This window comes from Aythya ferina (assembly GCF_964211825.1).
Source record: "Aythya ferina genome assembly, chromosome: 12".
Classification (NCBI taxonomy): domain Eukaryota; kingdom Metazoa; phylum Chordata; class Aves; order Anseriformes; family Anatidae; genus Aythya; species Aythya ferina.
The window spans coordinates 15,486,218-15,502,695 of record NC_140308.1 but is presented as its reverse complement, the minus strand read 5'-3'; the positions used below and the strand labels follow the sequence as shown (position 1 = coordinate 15,502,695).

The 16,478-nt window shown below is 41.6% G+C and overlaps 1 long non-coding RNA gene across 1 annotated transcript; it reads right to left on the bottom strand.

The window, feature by feature from the left end:
- Window positions 1-4,437: 4,437 nt before the first annotated feature.
- Window positions 4,438-5,318, bottom strand: LOC311443269. Its single transcript, XR_014697168.1, has 2 exons — window positions 5,254-5,318; window positions 4,438-5,138 (listed from the first exon to the last, which is right to left on the bottom strand). It is a non-coding gene; the product is annotated as an uncharacterized lncRNA (long non-coding RNA).
- Window positions 5,319-16,478: the final 11,160 nt, after the last annotated feature.

Sequence of the window (16,478 nt, the reverse complement as noted above, 5' to 3'; positions counted from 1 at the left end):
TTTTTGGTTAAAGGACCGAGCTATCTGAGCAGGGTGTGCATTTTGCTTGCACCTCCGAAGAGGGAAACAGCTTTTCAGGCAGTGCGTGCGGTGTGCGAGCCAAATGCTGCCACAGCTGGGCCTGAACTATTGTTTGGTGACAAGCTGGAGGCTGGCTTAAACAAGGGCCATCCTCCACTAAACTTCTTTGGGGAGGCTGGCTCGATCGTGCACCATGGGAAGCAGAATAAAAACAGCTCTTCAGTGTCAACAGAGCACTCAGTTGTGGATGGGATAAGTTAAAGCCTTGTCTGAGACTATTAAATAAGAGACTAATTATTGTCGCGCTTTTGGTAGCTCCCTGATTTCATTCTCTGGCTGTAATCTGAAGAGCATCACAGTTGTGGAAAGCCGTTGGTACTCTGCTAGTAGTTAGGAATTGCTCTCCAATAAAAATACAGTGTTGAAACAATGGAACAATAATTTATCCAGTGTAGTGTCTCCCGGGGATTCGAGTTGAATATGTTTGTTTTTCATTTTGAGCACATTCGCTGAAATTTGCAAATGCAGATTAGCAAATGCTTACAACAAACTCAGAACATCTATGTCACATGCACTTAATCATGGATCGCTCTGTGAGCAGAGCTTGTGCATGGGCATACATCAAAGCTGATATCTATCTGTGTTGTAATGTATTCCTCCACATGACCATATCCAATACGTGGTACTTATTATTCCATTAGTACCCAAACCACAAACCCTTTCCAATATCCATCTGTGAAGATGCAAATAGCTGCATACTTTGTTTTATTAAGGATCAGCCATTAGGGGGTCACTGGTTAAAAGTCTGAAGATCATTAGAGGGATTTTTTAAAAAAACAAACAAACAGCTGTTGTCATATATCTTGAAGAGTTTCTGTTGTACCGATGCAATTTTTATCTGTGGTGATGATGTTGTCATGGGAACATATGCACAGGGGAATTAAATGATGTCAGGAAAAGTGTAAATGATGCAAACACACCTCATTTGAAATGTTAATTACCACCCTTCCCTCCACTCCAAAGAACGGTTCAATTTGATTTTATTTCTGATGTAGGGAAAAATATGACACTTTTGTCTAACAATAAGTAGCTTACATTGTTGTACCAAAGTGAGTATGAGTCAGTGAGTTAATCTGCATTGGCAGCATTTGCACTGGGGACCATCTGCAGCCCTGCTTGTCTGAGCATCAGTAATATTCCTCTGTGAATATCTCATCTTGATGGTCAGGGGAGGCAGGCAGCCTCTTTAAAGAGTTCCATAAATGCTTATAATTGCTGCATTAAACTTCAGTTTATTATTTTCTCCAGGTGCAGGTATGCGGATGATATGAAACCCCACTGCATTTACATACAAATTGAAGATTTTTATTAATCAGCCCGGTAACAGGAATCAAACAGCAACACTCCATCAGGTCCTTAAATACATTTGGTGACATTTTTACCATGCATTAGCATGATAGGGCAAGCAGAATATAATGTACCAATGATTGCTTTTCCATTGAAAGCACAAACGGTTTCATTTTTCCTGTCATCTCAAATAAGTGTTAAAGAGGGTTTGGAGGCTATTGTGTACGTTCCGTATGCTAGGGACTTACAAACACTGATGGCCACATTAAATAACCATTAGTGGCTCGGCTTAGATCATTGCAACATCCCTCCTCTTCAGAATTTATTCTTTGATTTAAAGTGAAAGCAATCTGTGACTGCTTTCATAAAGTCCTTCGGCTCCCTCCATTTTTTTTTTCCTCAAACAAAATGCATTACAACAGTAATTTTATGACTGTTAAGATAACTGCCGTTAACAAGCACTTAATTAAAATGTACAATAAATAGCAGGCTGCAGTCTTATCTCCTCTCATGAGCTCCCAGCAGCCTGAGACTCCAATGCACAGCCCTGCTGTTCCTCGGCTTGTTTGCAGATTAATTGCTTTTCTGTCTGGCAAAAGCTGCTTCTCCTTCAGCCAGATCGTAAATGACCAGATAGGGACTTTATCAATCAAGCTACTACTTTCTGTGATCACTTCCATTCAACACCTTCTGAATTTCGCATTGAGAGAAACAGAAGTTATAGAGATAGGATTTAACATCTTAGTTTTTGTGTGCTTGGAATTTACGATAGTGCTGTCACCGTTTGACACTGTTAATCTTTACATACAATACCCTTGGAGCAAGGCTGGGTTTGTTCCTGAGCTGGAACTATCCCTTGTAAGGACTGTGAAGAATAGGTATGAAACACAGCTGAGGTGCTCTCCGCAGCACAAGGTTACATCTCTCCCATAATCTGCATGCACTCGCTGATGTGCCTCAGCATCTCCCTGTAACCTTGGATGCTGACCAAGCCAGCAGTTCAGTGATATTAATTGAGACCTCGTTCTATTGCGATTGCTTAGCGTTTATAGTGGGGTCTGGAAGCCTCAGCCACGGGTGAGGGCCCCGCTTTGGTAGGTGCTTAATGTGCCTACAGTGAAAACCTAATTGTGCTCAAAGCAGGCTTTGTTCACATCAGGAGTTGGTTTCCCTGTTCAGACTCTGCCTATCTCCAAGACCCTAGCAGACAGAGATTTTGGGAAACAGGGATGTTTGCAGATGAATTGCGATTTCTGAATTTAATACGATGATCTAAACAAGTCTAATCATGGTAGAAATTGTATTCTTTGTTTACCAACAGGCTTTAGAGAACAACTGCTACGTGCAGAATACACAGGAGCTACAAATGTAAATACGGCACTGGAGTGCAGATGCACTGTAGGCCACTTTAGGAATGCATTGCTTGAACTGCAGTAGGTATGTTGTTTTGGTGTTACCTGCTCAGAATATAAACAAATTTCTAATTTAGCAGATTTATCTCACATGCTGAGTGAAGGGAATGGATTCCATTTGGAGTTCTAAACATGCGCTGTGTAGTAGCTCTGAAAATACACTATATTAACTTCAGGTTGGCTTCTGCATACACATGAAGCTGCAGTGTTAAACATAATTTGTGTAGCTGCTTCGGTGTCATCACTAAGGTCAGTTGTTTTAAACTAAACCAAAGTACCTGCCCCCCTCCTTGCACGCTCCTCTCTGAAGGCAGCAGCCCTGTGGACATGGGTTTGTGTTTTTTTTTTTCCCTGCCAATCAGAGAGGCAGGGGGACTTCCTTGGGTGAGAACTTATGCCTAGGAGAGCCAAAAGACAGGAATTCCTTGGCAGCAACACATAGACTTGTTAGCAACCCCCAAGGACGTTTGAAGACAGGGGTCTTTTCCTGTCTGAACTCACAGAGCGGTCTGTTCCGAGCTTCATTCTTAAAGCATCTCACAAAGAGCTGGCTGTAAATGAAGGAAAAGAGCTGCCCTTACCAGGACCTGGCAGCTGATCTCAGAGCAGAGATCCTGAGCAGATCCATCAAGGGACTGGAGGAGCCCTGGCGTTTGGGTGAGGGGTGCACACCTATCAGCAGAAGAAAAACCCCAAAGCAAATGGGGGTGTGCTCAAGGCATGGGAATGGAGAAGCTACTGATAATGAGTTGTTATGAAGCCACTGAAGGAGGAAATACTCAACCACTTGGAATCCTCCAAGCTATTTGTCACGATCAGCACGCTGCTACCACCTAAATAAGCAAACAAGCACAAAAGATAAAGACAAGAAATAATCACTGAGCATATCAGCAAGAGGAGAATGCAGTTCTGCAAAGATAGTAAAATTACATACGGAGGTCAAACCACTCTGCGTTGCCATCCTGCTGCTGCAGAATAGCCCCGGTGTAACATGGATATGCATGGACATTGGCAGCTCTGATGTGGTTATGACAGGGAAATGGTATCAAGGTGTGTGTGCACTAGGGTCAGAACGGCATTTACATCTCATGCCTACCACCGTGAGGTGAACACAGACTCACAGAACACTCCTTTGAAGGAGGGAGGTGCACGATGAACTACCCTCATCCTGTATTTTTAATATTTTTTGAAGTGGCTTTATTCTTAAACTGGGCCTTGCAGTTACATAGTGCTCATATTTTCCTACAACACCTGTATGTTTGAAATTCTGAGTTCTCACCAGATTTCCCTCTCCTTTTACATATCAGTGAAGAGAGGATGTTTTGCTTTCGGGTACCTGATGTCTTGAAAGAAAATTTGTGTTTAAAGTTCAGCTGAGATGTGACTTTGCTGAGTTGGCGTTTGTCGGATGACAGTAATGGGCTGAGCTTTCTCCTTCCAGACTCTCCAGAAAATTTGTTCAAATACTTGGTTTGCTCTCTCTCTCTCTCTCTTTTTTTTTTTTTTTCTTCCCTGATGTGTTGTTTGTGAAAGCTTTGTCCTGAATAATGGAGTGACTCAGTATTTGGGCTGAACTTTTTCAAATCATTTCAGACACACTTGACTAGTGGCTCAAAAACTGGTTGCTTCATAAGCAAGATTTTTAAGCAACTTGATGTAGGTTTCATCGTGTTGTGGGAGAGAACACTAGGACTTTTAGGGCATTCCCACTAACAGTACAGCTGTGGCTGATTAATTCAGATCATCTCACTCCACTTGTTATAGTGTGCTTTACTTTTTTATTACTTAAGAATTTATTTTGAAATTATGCTGATTAAAAAGGGTTGTATTTCCATCAGTACCTACATTAATTCAACCTTGTAAAGTTTACTTCGCCCACTCAGCTGGGTGGAGTGACTCTTTTATGGATGAGCAGATGTTATAGTTGAGCTGTCAATTTTTATATTACTTAATTTATTCATGAGAAATATTTCAATCCCAAACAATCCACTGTGAAGAAATGGCAAGATTTCAGGATTCTGTGACAATGTGGAAATTCAATGATGTCTTCTTCATATTCTGAAATGGAGACATTTGCAAATCTGACATTAAAAAGCTGTTAAGTACTGAATATTGTCATATTATGACATTGCATTCAGCTTGATAGTCCTTGGTAGTTCAGCAGAATGGAGCAGTCATTAGCTGTGTAAATCAGTATAACTCCACGTAAGTCAATGAAACAATTCATCAGATGAGCTTTTCTTGTTCTCCTGCAATATTCTTATTTTAGAGATGAGGCTTTCTTGTTCTGCAATATTCTTATTTTAGCCCTCCTAATGATCTTGATTCTTTCTTGCCACTGCATAACAAGAGTACCATCTGAAGGGAAAATAAACAAGCACATAGACTCCACTTAGTCTAATTTGTTTAGACAATCCCTATGGATTTTATTTTAAATATACTTAGTATTTTTATTCTCAGTTTGTGGAAATACCTCATAGCAGCTACAGCAGGGAGCACTGAATGATTGGCTACTTGAGAAGGACTAACAGGAACTCTGAAACTTTGGGGAGGCAACACAATTTCAGGCAGTGGCATTAGCACCTCAGCTCAATGCTTCTGCTAAGAGGAGCAGGCATTGGGAAGTCCTGGGCGTCCTTTAGGTTTTGGAGTTACCAGTGAAGATGTCTTCATGCATTTTGAAGACTATTTTCACAGCCCAAAGAGCTGGAAGTATTTATTTGGAAAGCTCACACCCTGAACTGGATTCGTGCTGTAAGTGGCCAGCACTGGGATGGGTTTTGTCGTAGAGCCATGCGCAGGCGTGTGACGTAGCCCAGTTGTTGGGGAACTTGGTATGGCGATGACAGCTTTTCTAGCTCTGCATGGACAGAGCTGCGTGCTGCACAACCTCCAGGCATGTATTCAGAGCCCTACTCGGTGCTGCTGATGGCACTGTGGAAAACCAAAAATACCCTTCTTAATGGAGCCAGTGTTGAGAGCTTCATTTCCTTAAAAAGAAATCTGGAAGACTTCCCGGATTGTGTATGTGTGCCTCTAACTTCAGAGGATAGGACTGTGCTGGGACACTATGAGTAAAAATAATAGGAGAGGACTTTCTTGTTCCCTTGCAATGTTCTCCTTTTAGCCCTCCTCCTGATCCTGATTCTTTCTCTCTCCATCACTGCGTAGCAGAGGTACAAAACTGAAGGGAAAATATACACGTACATTGATCCCTAGCTGGCTCAGTGTCCTGTAATTTGGGGTTGATGAATAGCAAATGGTGAACTTGAGTGGACTAACTTTGAATTTGCATTTGCAACAAACCAGTAAGAATATTTTAATTCACTTCACAATGCATTACATTTTAACTGATTTTCACCTTAATAGATTTTTGTGGCTAAAGACAATCCCCAGTGAGGAAGCTGTCTTGGTGGCATTTGTTACACAGCTGTGTGCAGGAAAGATTTTGAAGCATCGAGTCTGCTACAAAGGCTAGACCAAAAGAGATGTTGAATTCAGAAAACACTGTTTATGGCTTCTGAGGAGAAGGTGTTTGGTCTATCCTTTCACTGCTGGTTTATCAGGCAAAAGTCAGTTGCACTGTACTGTTCAGAGGCTGTTTTTCGGTGAAACATTGAAATGTTATTTGTTTTCAGTTAAGGTAAAAGTTGGATCTGGGCTCAAAACCTGGTCTCCAAGCATTTTCAGATTTTGGTGATAATTGAAGTCTTTATAATGAACCAACGCTCTTCCCCTTAAGACAATCACTGTTGAGTTTCAGGGCGATCAAAAAGTGCATCCTTTTCTGATTTGGTGGGTTTTAGACCACTTGCAAATTCATTAAAGACTTTAGTATTTAACCAGTTCTTTGTTTTGTTCCCTCACCCCAATTTCTAGAAACCTTCATTTACACTGAAATAAAATTAATTATTGCAAGAGCTTTTTCCCTTCTCCATGACTTATTTCTGCCCTCTGTCTGATCAGTGGTCCATGGTCAGCGCTCAGATCTCCAAGAAGCTGAAAATACATAGAACATTTTCACATTTAGGAAGGTCATGTAACTGAAGAGGTTGAAGGACTGATTTAACTGGCAGGAGAGCCGTTCATTCCCCTTTACATTCAGGTTGTTTAAACAATTGTTTTCCACTTAGAAACAGGCTTCAAATTTGTTCTTTTTCATGTGACTGGTCTATACTGCATAGCAGCCAAATAAGAATCATCTTGTAAACCTTTTCCCTTGAGTGTTACCTTATCTTCCAGCTCTCCTCCCTGTCCCATCCATGTGTTTCACAGGTTGGAGATGCTACACCAAAGGCTGATGAAAATAGCAATAGAAATCTTATGGCAAGCATAACATCTTGCTAAGGGGACACTTTTAACGGCATCCTCTGAGAGAGATTGTCCCAAAGAGGCATGGTTTCAGGTGACAGATCCGTAATCCTCTTCTATGGCACAGAGGGAAAACATTAGCTTTTATCTCAAGCTGATCTTTTCGGAGAAGTCATGCATCCAACCCAGAAGCTCAGGGTTGACTTCAGGATTTGAGGACAGATATGAATCAAGAGCTGAGTTTTACTGAGCTTTCCTGCTTCTAGATGTGATTGCAATAGGATCTGCCACTGGTGTTTCCAATCTGGCAGAATTTCATGCATGTGTTTGGTGCAGGCACTGACTTAAAGCTCCAGGTGAGTTTTGGTCCTGAGTAATTTGCTCATCCCTGCTGTGCTGTGGAGATGAGCAGGCTCTTCTGCTTAGAGGAGAGCAAGGTCAGGAGAGTTTTCTTTATGTCCTTTTGTCATAAGTCATACTGTCTGATCTGGTGCACTTGATTCTAGATGTGTTAAGCACAAATTCATTTGTTCTCTGTAGATGTGTACAGATAGCTATAAATTGATAATAGTGGTATTTTTGCCATGCATTTGTTTAGGCAGAGGAGCAACATTGCAGTAGTTATAAGCTGTGTGATAGGATATTCAGTGAAATGTAAATTCAGTAAAAGTAGTCTGAGGATTACGGTGGATATTAGTATTAACCAGTTACAAAGAAAAAAATCTAAATTAAATGTCAACCCCCACCCAGGTGTGGTCATTGAAATTCAGATCCAGATGCAAGATTGGCATCTTCTGTGTATCTTTGCTGTGCTGAAACAGTGGCAAAAAGCAACAATATTCTCCTCTGTCTCTTAGCAAGCAGTTAATCGAGCTCTCTGTCTCAAATATCTCCTCAATGATCAGGAGTTCTTAACTGCTCACATTTTTCATTCCTCCCATCACCTGAGAAGGCTTGTCTATTGTTAAACCAAGCAGCAGCCACTTCCCGGTGAAATAAAATGAAACAAAGCAAAACCTTTCTCTCATTCTGTGAGGTCTGTTTAATTTTAATTCTGTTGCAAAATAGTTTGTCTAACTTAGTTACGAGAGAGTGGAAAAAAGTGTCACTTTGTGTGGTGTTTCAGTGCCAAGCTCTTAAAAGTAGTGTAGTTGGAAATGGTGAAGTCCTGGGAGGTCACCTAGCAGCTGCTAGGAGTTGTTCCTATAGTGTGTGTGTATATATACGTTATATATATTATACATGTATGTTATATATACATTTTATATATATGGGGTAGTTCATCTATATAATATATATATTGGGTAGTTCATCTACTTAATGAACTCATTATATAATTCACTTGTTAAAAGGAAATCCAGTGATTTTCTATTACGTTTTTGCTCTGATGATATTATCCCTCTATTTTCTCTTTGTCCTTTATGTTTTTGAAACTTCTGTAACACCTACTGTGTGCTTCAAAGCTGCATCCAAAGATCCAAATTTGGACAGATTATTCTGCCTTATCCACCACCAAAGGGCAGCCCCTCTGGGCTGGGCTGTACCACGCAGGATCAGAGGCACTGACTACAAGCAGTGTTCTGGGTAAGGAAAGTAAGGAAGTACAGTACAGTTACTGAGAGTGATGGGGAGTTCAGCAGACAGAATGGAGTTCACATCCTGGAAACTACGATGTGCTGTAGCTCTGGTCAAAAGTGCCATTAGATCTTCAGTGCTCAAGAGGATCTTTAATGATGCTTTAAATTCAAAGGGCTCTCAACTTAGAAGTTTTGCTTTTGATATAAGACTTGTTAGAGCAGTTTTATTTTCTACTACACTGTAAGAAATGCAAGCTGTTTCTATAAGATGACAGTAGCTGTCAATCAGTTAATTTGTGGCTCAAACACCTACATTTTTACAGCCTTGTTTAGCATGCTTTTTTGGGTACATCTACCAGAAAGCCTTTCGTAGAGAGGGGTTTTCCAGCTATGTGAGATCATTTTGTCAAATGCTGCCCAGGCACTTGTTCTTCTTGTCTCACTGTACTTGTGCAGCCTGTACAGCAGATTCATGCTCTGCAGGACCAGAGTAGTAATTACAGGCAACGGCTCTGAATCTATAAAATGTTTATGTTTTTGGGGGGTGACAAAAGCAGATTTTGGAGGAACAGGTCTCCAGGGGCTCCTGTTGATGTTGCCTGGATTGTGAGTGCTCAGGGTCATGGTTAGAGAGGAGCTGTACTTCTGTCCTCACCTTTGTCTACAGTATCTCCTTTCAGGCGTCATATCGGGTGTACGCTCACCCCTGGATATGGGTTTCCATTTGTGCCAGATCAGGCCCTGGCCTGTCTGCTTGAGTTCATTCTGCCAGAGGTTTTCTCCAGGGCTCTGTCAGCAGCAGTAGATGGTGACCAGGCATCTGTCCATCCTAAAAAAACTTTTCGCCTTTGTTTTAGTGGATGCTAGAGAAACTGTTAAAACAACAAACGCTTTATGCATGTGGTTTTTGATGACTGGTCATTTCTCCTTCCATTGTGATCCAGCAGGGCCCTTGCTGAATGGTTAGGGCATTATAGCTCTCAGACCAGCGCTCTTCAAACAGGAGTTACTCTTGCTGATGGGAAGCTTTCTTTTAAAGCTGTTTGGGTTCCTTTCTGTACTCTGCAGTCTGCAGAGAAGTAAGTTTATCTAGCTTGTTACTACTTTGCTGTTCATTTTCTACAGATAGCCCTCATTTCAGGTTAAACCCAAACATTAAATATCCTGATAGCCATGTCAATATTCAGTATTCTTTAATAGTTAAAGGGTAAAGCCAGAGCATTATATTTAATGCTTCTGGGAAAAAAGAAGGCCCAGGGCATCTTGTGCTGGTTGTCCCTAAACCAGTGGCTGTTTCTGAAGAATCAGCTGTGTACTTCCAATTTCTTTTTAACCTTTCAGAGTCTTAAATTTTAGTTTCTCCAGGACAGGCTGTCAGAGGTAGACAAGTATTTTTGGACAGCCACTTCCTCAGGAAGCAATCATCATACCTTTTGAAAAACTCCTTGAATGTGTTATCATGAAGTGCTGGGCATTTTAGAAGGTGGCACCAAGACCACAGTGCTGAATTCTACAACTCGTACCTAGAAGATCCTACAGGAGGCCAAAGGGAAGACAGCAAAGTAACTGGGGTGAGAATCACCGAGATGTGGAAGGAAGAGCAATGGCAGTGGTTCAAAGTGGTGCAGGCCCCAGTTGTGAATGCAGTTGTGACAACATAGAGCTTCATGTTCCAGAACTGTCAAAAGCAGTTGTGCACTGATGTCATTGAAGGACCCACCATGGGTTTTAATCTGGTGCCTTGGTCCATGCGCCCCGAACTGAAAACTGAAGCAAGGCCTGTGGTGCCGTGTGGTAAAGGATAGGTAGCTCTGATGGGCTAAGTCTTCATCCAGTATCTTCTAAAGCAATTTTTGATCCTGTAATTTGTCATCTCTAGTTTGGATTAAGAATAATTCACTGTATAAGAGTTTCCCATTAAAAAAAAAAAATAATAATAATAATAATAAAATGCTTCAGATTACAAGATTCTGCAGAAGAGCTCTGTCCGGACAATGTCTTACACAGACTAATACAACTTTCTGTGTGGATTTCAAACACCACATCTAAGGCAAAGGACATTAAATGACAAAGGTTTTCCCTGTAGTTCCTCTTCCCTTGTGCTATCTCCCACATGTAAAGATCGTCAGGTCTAAGGTTATTAATTGCTTGTCAATTAGTTTGAAATCCTCTGGATCCAAAGCTCTCACCCTTAGTGCTTAGCTGTTTTTCATTTCCTTGCAATATAAGAAGTGTGGGCCTGGGCTCTTTATCCCAAGCTAAATTAAAACCCTGTATTTTGGCTGGGGTGCACGGGCTGTCTTGCTGCGTGCAGGTCCGTGCAGCTCGCTGAGCTGGGGCCTGGCACCTGCCGCCTCTCAGTAACTATAGACAGTGGTGCGGGCTGGATCGCGTGTCCGAGATGGGATTTCAGCCTCTTCTCATCCTTTTAAGAGTTTAATTTGGACAAAAGGCCAACCTTAAGTTTGACAACTTCAGCTTAGTGGAATCAATGCTCAGCACAGAGCAAAGATGGCGGGGTGGTTTGTGTCTGTGATTTGGCTGGGGGACAAAGTATTTACAGGGGTTAAACAATAAAAATTGAAGTTTTCCATTTGATCATATTTGAGGTAGATAAAATACGTGGGTGAGCCTTGAATCTTCTGCTCCTCTGGTGTGCAGAGGAAGAGGCGTTTGGCTTCAGGGGCTGGCAGGGTGCTGTCAGTAGGGCTGTGCTTGGGGCAGGAGGCTGGCCTCCAACGTGTCAGTGCTGCACCTTGTCCTGTGCTCACGCCGATGAAGGAACCGGCATTTAGCTGGCACCGGGCTCTACTATTTTGGCTGATAAGGTTCAGTGTAAACAAATGCAGGTCTGTGAATTATCTGGCATGAGGATCAGTTAGGGGTGCTGGCTTCCTATAGCCTTAATCTCGTTGGCCTAAATGATTTATAAACTGGCAACATGATAAATGTTGTTTTAAGTGGACAAATCACATTGAAGAGGTGTAACTTTCTGTCAGTGTGTAACATGACCGCTTCTCTTAGGGGAAGAATAACAATCACAAGGAGCAGTGAGGGTAACAGGATCACAAGTAGGCATATTCCTTCTCTGCAGCATAAATCATTAGAAGGGCACTTCTTTCTTTCCTCTTTGCTTGTCCTTCTTCGTCCTTTCTTTTTTTTTTCTTTTTTTTTCTTTTTTTTAGGTGCTATTTTCTAGTGCTTCCATACCATTTTGGAAAGCTAAACCCTCCACTTGATTTGTGCTGCAGTTTCTTCATAAATCTATGAAGCTTGTCTCCATCAAGCTGTATTTTCCATTAAAATATGGTTCCCAGGTGATTTCCAATACTATGAAAAACATGTAGCCATAAGTCTTTCACTGATTGTTTATTATCTGTTTAGGTGCTCCTGAGGATTTTGACAGCTAGGACTTGTATCATATGTAATGTAATAAAAGTGAATGTCTTCAGCATAACAGGAATAGCTGGCCTTTCATTTCTGTCTGCAAGGGCTGTATTTGTTTTCTGTGTTTTTTTTTTTTTTAATGTGAAACTTTGGGTCTGCTCCAAATCGGGTCAGCTTAAACTTTGTGTTTTCTTTGCTATATAGATGAACAAAAGGCAAAAGAAAATCCAAACAAAACACTACAAAAGCTTTCCTGTTATAAACAGCACAGGAAGCAGTAACAACAAAGCCAGTATTTGTGCTGGTGGAGGAATAGTTTGGCTTCAGCTGGCTTCCAGCATGGACACACCATTTCTCCTCCGGCTGCAGGAGATGCATCAGGACATTGTTTGTCTGCAAAACTGCAACTCTCACAGGCAAAGTTCCCCCTGTCCTCAAAGACAGCTTCGCGTTAGCATCCCAGGGTCAGCCTGTAAGTTAGAACTGACACGTGGTGGTGCACAGGAAACCTGGGCTAGAAATAATACCTTACCCAAACTCACACAGCATGTTGTGAGTTCAGTTCATCAAGTCTTTGTGTGCTGCCTCCGTTGCCAAAAGAGATGCTGCGTTTCCTTGGCACCTGTGCTGACATGTGTGATGCATTGCAAAGAAACCATAGCTGGCCTGGCAGCGGGCTCTGGACAAATTCTGCCTAGGAAAGGATGACAGAGGTGGCCCCATCACAGAAGGGAGGGAAAGAGGAGACTGTCTTGAAGGTGGGCCAGGAGATAAGGGAGCTAGCTTGCATTTGCAGGCCCTGTGGTTACTGTCAAGGCAATCCTGTGCGTTGCCTCATTGTTTCCCCATCAGTGGATCAGGGGAGTATTGGTTATTATAGTAAACCAATGCAGGACTCAGAAGGAAAATAACTAATAATTATTAGTAAGGTTTGTAATTTAAAGGTTGGCTTTGTAACAGGCAAGCAAAGTGCTTTACTGTGGTCAGGAAAACTACCCAGTTTGGACTCCAGTGCCTTTGTAACATGGAACATCCTCTCCCTGCCCTGCAAGGAGATGTCCTTACTTCCCTTCCCAATGGTATTCATGCAGTGCCTGAGTAGAGTTGATATAACCTTGGGTTTGCTTTGTATCTTCTCCAATTGGACCTCAGAACTGGTTTTCCAATGAGAAACTACTGTTTCCTAAATGCTTGGTAAAGCACTTAATTGTGAAAATGACTAGTTTAACTTACGACATCAATTTGAAAAATTACTCATTAATTTTTGAGGTGCAGCCACCTTCCCTGGAGGACAGAACTACTGATCTCATCTGCACCTAAAACCTTGGCTTCGTTTGCTAGCAGGCATGTCTGATCTGCAAATGAAATTTGGCTTACCATCTTCGTTTCCTTATAAACACCCCTGACTGCACCTTTGGCAGAACACATGATAATTAAAGAGTTGTGGCTTACACTGTGCAGGCTGAACAGAGCTGGCAGGGAAGAGTTTAGATGAGCAGCATGCCACACAGAAATATTGTCCTTCCCTCCACTTTCCAGTGGCGTTTAAGAGCAAAATTGAAACTCTCAAAGAGCTACGTGAGCTTAAAATGTTAGGGTTGCTTTCTTATTGTTTACTTAATATATCAGATTATTTAGGCCTAAATTACCTATGCAGCTGGTAGACAAATAATTCAACATAAACAGAATGCAGGAATTGAAGGGGGTGCGATCTGAATAAGAAGCACTGCTTGAGGAATGGTTTATCTACCTACAGGAGTTTTTAAGCATGCAAGGTTTGTTTGAATTCACTAATTTGATGGTTCAAATCCCTGGCTTTTTCAGACCTCCAGAGACATCAGAGCTCCACCAGTGCAAACCCCATCCAGTCACAGGCACGGTAGACACATTTTTCACTGAGATTAAACTTTGTCAGAACTGAATAACTTCAACTGCTGCAAATTGACCTTTAAAAGTATTTTTTAATATGTTTTGTTTTCAAAATAGGAGTTCTCTGGATCTTTGTTTCACCTGGATGCTGGCCATCACTAGCAAAGTAATTCCACATGGAGACCTCTCCTTTCCTCAATTCTCATCTTCTGTGCTACTTTTAGTCCGCAGAATTGCCATTTCCTCCCTTTAGCCCTGACTGTACAGATTTCATCTCCTGAGTCTCAGCCCTCCTCTTGCCCAGAATATCCAAGGAATGTTCCTGGGCACACCATAGAAACTGAACTGGGATGCCCTGAGACGTCCAGAAGCTGAGTATAAAGTGCAAAAAGGTTTTGTCTTTAGTAGTTGATTGGCTTCCAAATTTACTCCCAATGTGTTCTGTCATCATTAGTTTATAATTTTAGCACTGATTCACTCCTGAAATGAAAACCTCTTAAAGAGCAAAGACTGATGTGGATGAAACCCTCTGGGTTATGATCTGTTCATTTAGAGCCAAATGGCCCGCTCGTTAATGCCATTTGCCTTATGACCAATTACTAGATATTTCCTTATTAAGCAAAAAATCAATTTTGCTCGGTGTTGTAAACTAGCTTAATAGCACTTCACCTTCTTCTGCATCATAGCAGTTGAAAAAGATTGGGACCGTAGGGTTCATTTACTGACCAGCTCAACATTGGAGGGGGCTCTTTTTTCTTTTTTTTTCTTTTCTTTTTTTTTTTTTTTTTTTTTTCCTTTTCTGAAAATGAAGGTGGATAGGCAGAATACTTTGTCCTTCCTCAGTAAGGACATTGAAACTGGAAGATGTCAGAGCTTTAGCTGTGACACTCTAAAAGGCTGTTATTCCCCAAAATCTTGGTGCTCTTGTTTTGGGGGTTATATGACTAAACCCACCAGCTTGGGAGAAAGCAGAAACTCTACTTACAGGTTATCTTTCTTGTCTCGCCACTCTTTCCAAGCCAGGCCTACAAGCTCCACTTCCATCCATCTTAGTCCATCAGTCTTTCCTGAAGTTGTAAGGACTGTGCAGGTTTGGAAGCAGCCAGCTTCATCCAGCCACATTATACCATTATTTTTGTAATTAAGGTCCCATGATTATATGGCATTTGCTTTTCCTCTTAGCTGTTCCAGGAAGTTGTCGTTCTCAGCTTTCATAGCCCCAGATCACTTATTCCTCTTTTTCCCTTGACAGGAAGGGATAATTGCTGTATACTTAGTGCTTGCACACCATATTCAGTACGTACTTACTAAATATGCCCATTTACGTATTTAGGCAACAGCCTTCTTTTCCTAGCTGAGCACATTTTTAGCCTCCTGTTATGCAATATGTTCCTGAAGCTCCTCTCTCCTTTCTCTGTGCCTGTTTCAGGTTGAATTTGCCTCCATTCTGCTGCCCTCAGTGTGGGATCTGTGCCCATTGCCCTGTCTTCCTGGGGCTGACATGTTTTGCCTCGTGTCCTGTGATTTTCTCTTCTCTTACAGCCACATCACCAAGCTTGCTTGCCATCTCCTTGTGACTGACAAATATACCCAGGTGCATATCTCACTGCCAGCTGAAGTGTTTATACTTCACTGCGAAGTTACTATTTTTACACAGCATTTGCTTTTTATGCTGTTTTTACCAGTGCTTCCAAATCTCTAGTTCTTCCCTTTGTTCTTGAGGAGGATGCTGATCACCCCCTCTACACCGATAAAGCCTCCCTGGGGCTGAAGCATGGTTACGCTCTCACCTTTGTAGTCTGCATTTGGAAGAATTGATCCATCGCTTTTGGTGTGATTGTGGTCTGCAACACAACAGCAAATGTGTGGTCGGAGGGTGCGCCAAGCTCTGCAGCTGGTTACTAGCATGGACACGGTTACTTTTGGATATCCATGGATATTTCCCAGCAACAGGTTCTAGCTAATACACTCTCACAGTGGCTTTAAAAGAATTGTACACTCCGGACTAATCTATCTGATGGAATAGGATGAGTTTCAGCTACTAAACCCTCCCTCCTGAGGCCAAATGCTTTAAGTAGGATCTGATGCAGATCCTTATCCTCGGACTGTCAATAATGGCTTCAGAGCACATCATCTCTTTTTCCTTTCAAATGTAGTTTATTCATTTACTGGTGTTTCCAAATCAGCTAGCAGTTAATATACAATATTGTGTAAATTGGGTGGAGCTGATTTAATTTATAAATACCACAGTTCAGTTAAAAATGTACATTCAGAGTTGCATGCAAAAGTCAGATGCATACACACACGCACACACACAAAAAAATAATAATCAAGAACTTGGTTATCAGTTTTCCAAAGGTTATAGCTGAGAATCCTTCTGCATGTCTTCTGACTCTGGACCTTTCATGTTTTAGGCTTTTGTACGCTAGCATAAGCCTAACAGAATCCTCCTTTGTATAAATGTTAATTGAGGTTCTCAAGTAAGTTAAATTGTCCATGGGGCTTCCAACTTCCTTTAAGTTAAACCAACAAAATCCAGAAGGATGCAGTGAAA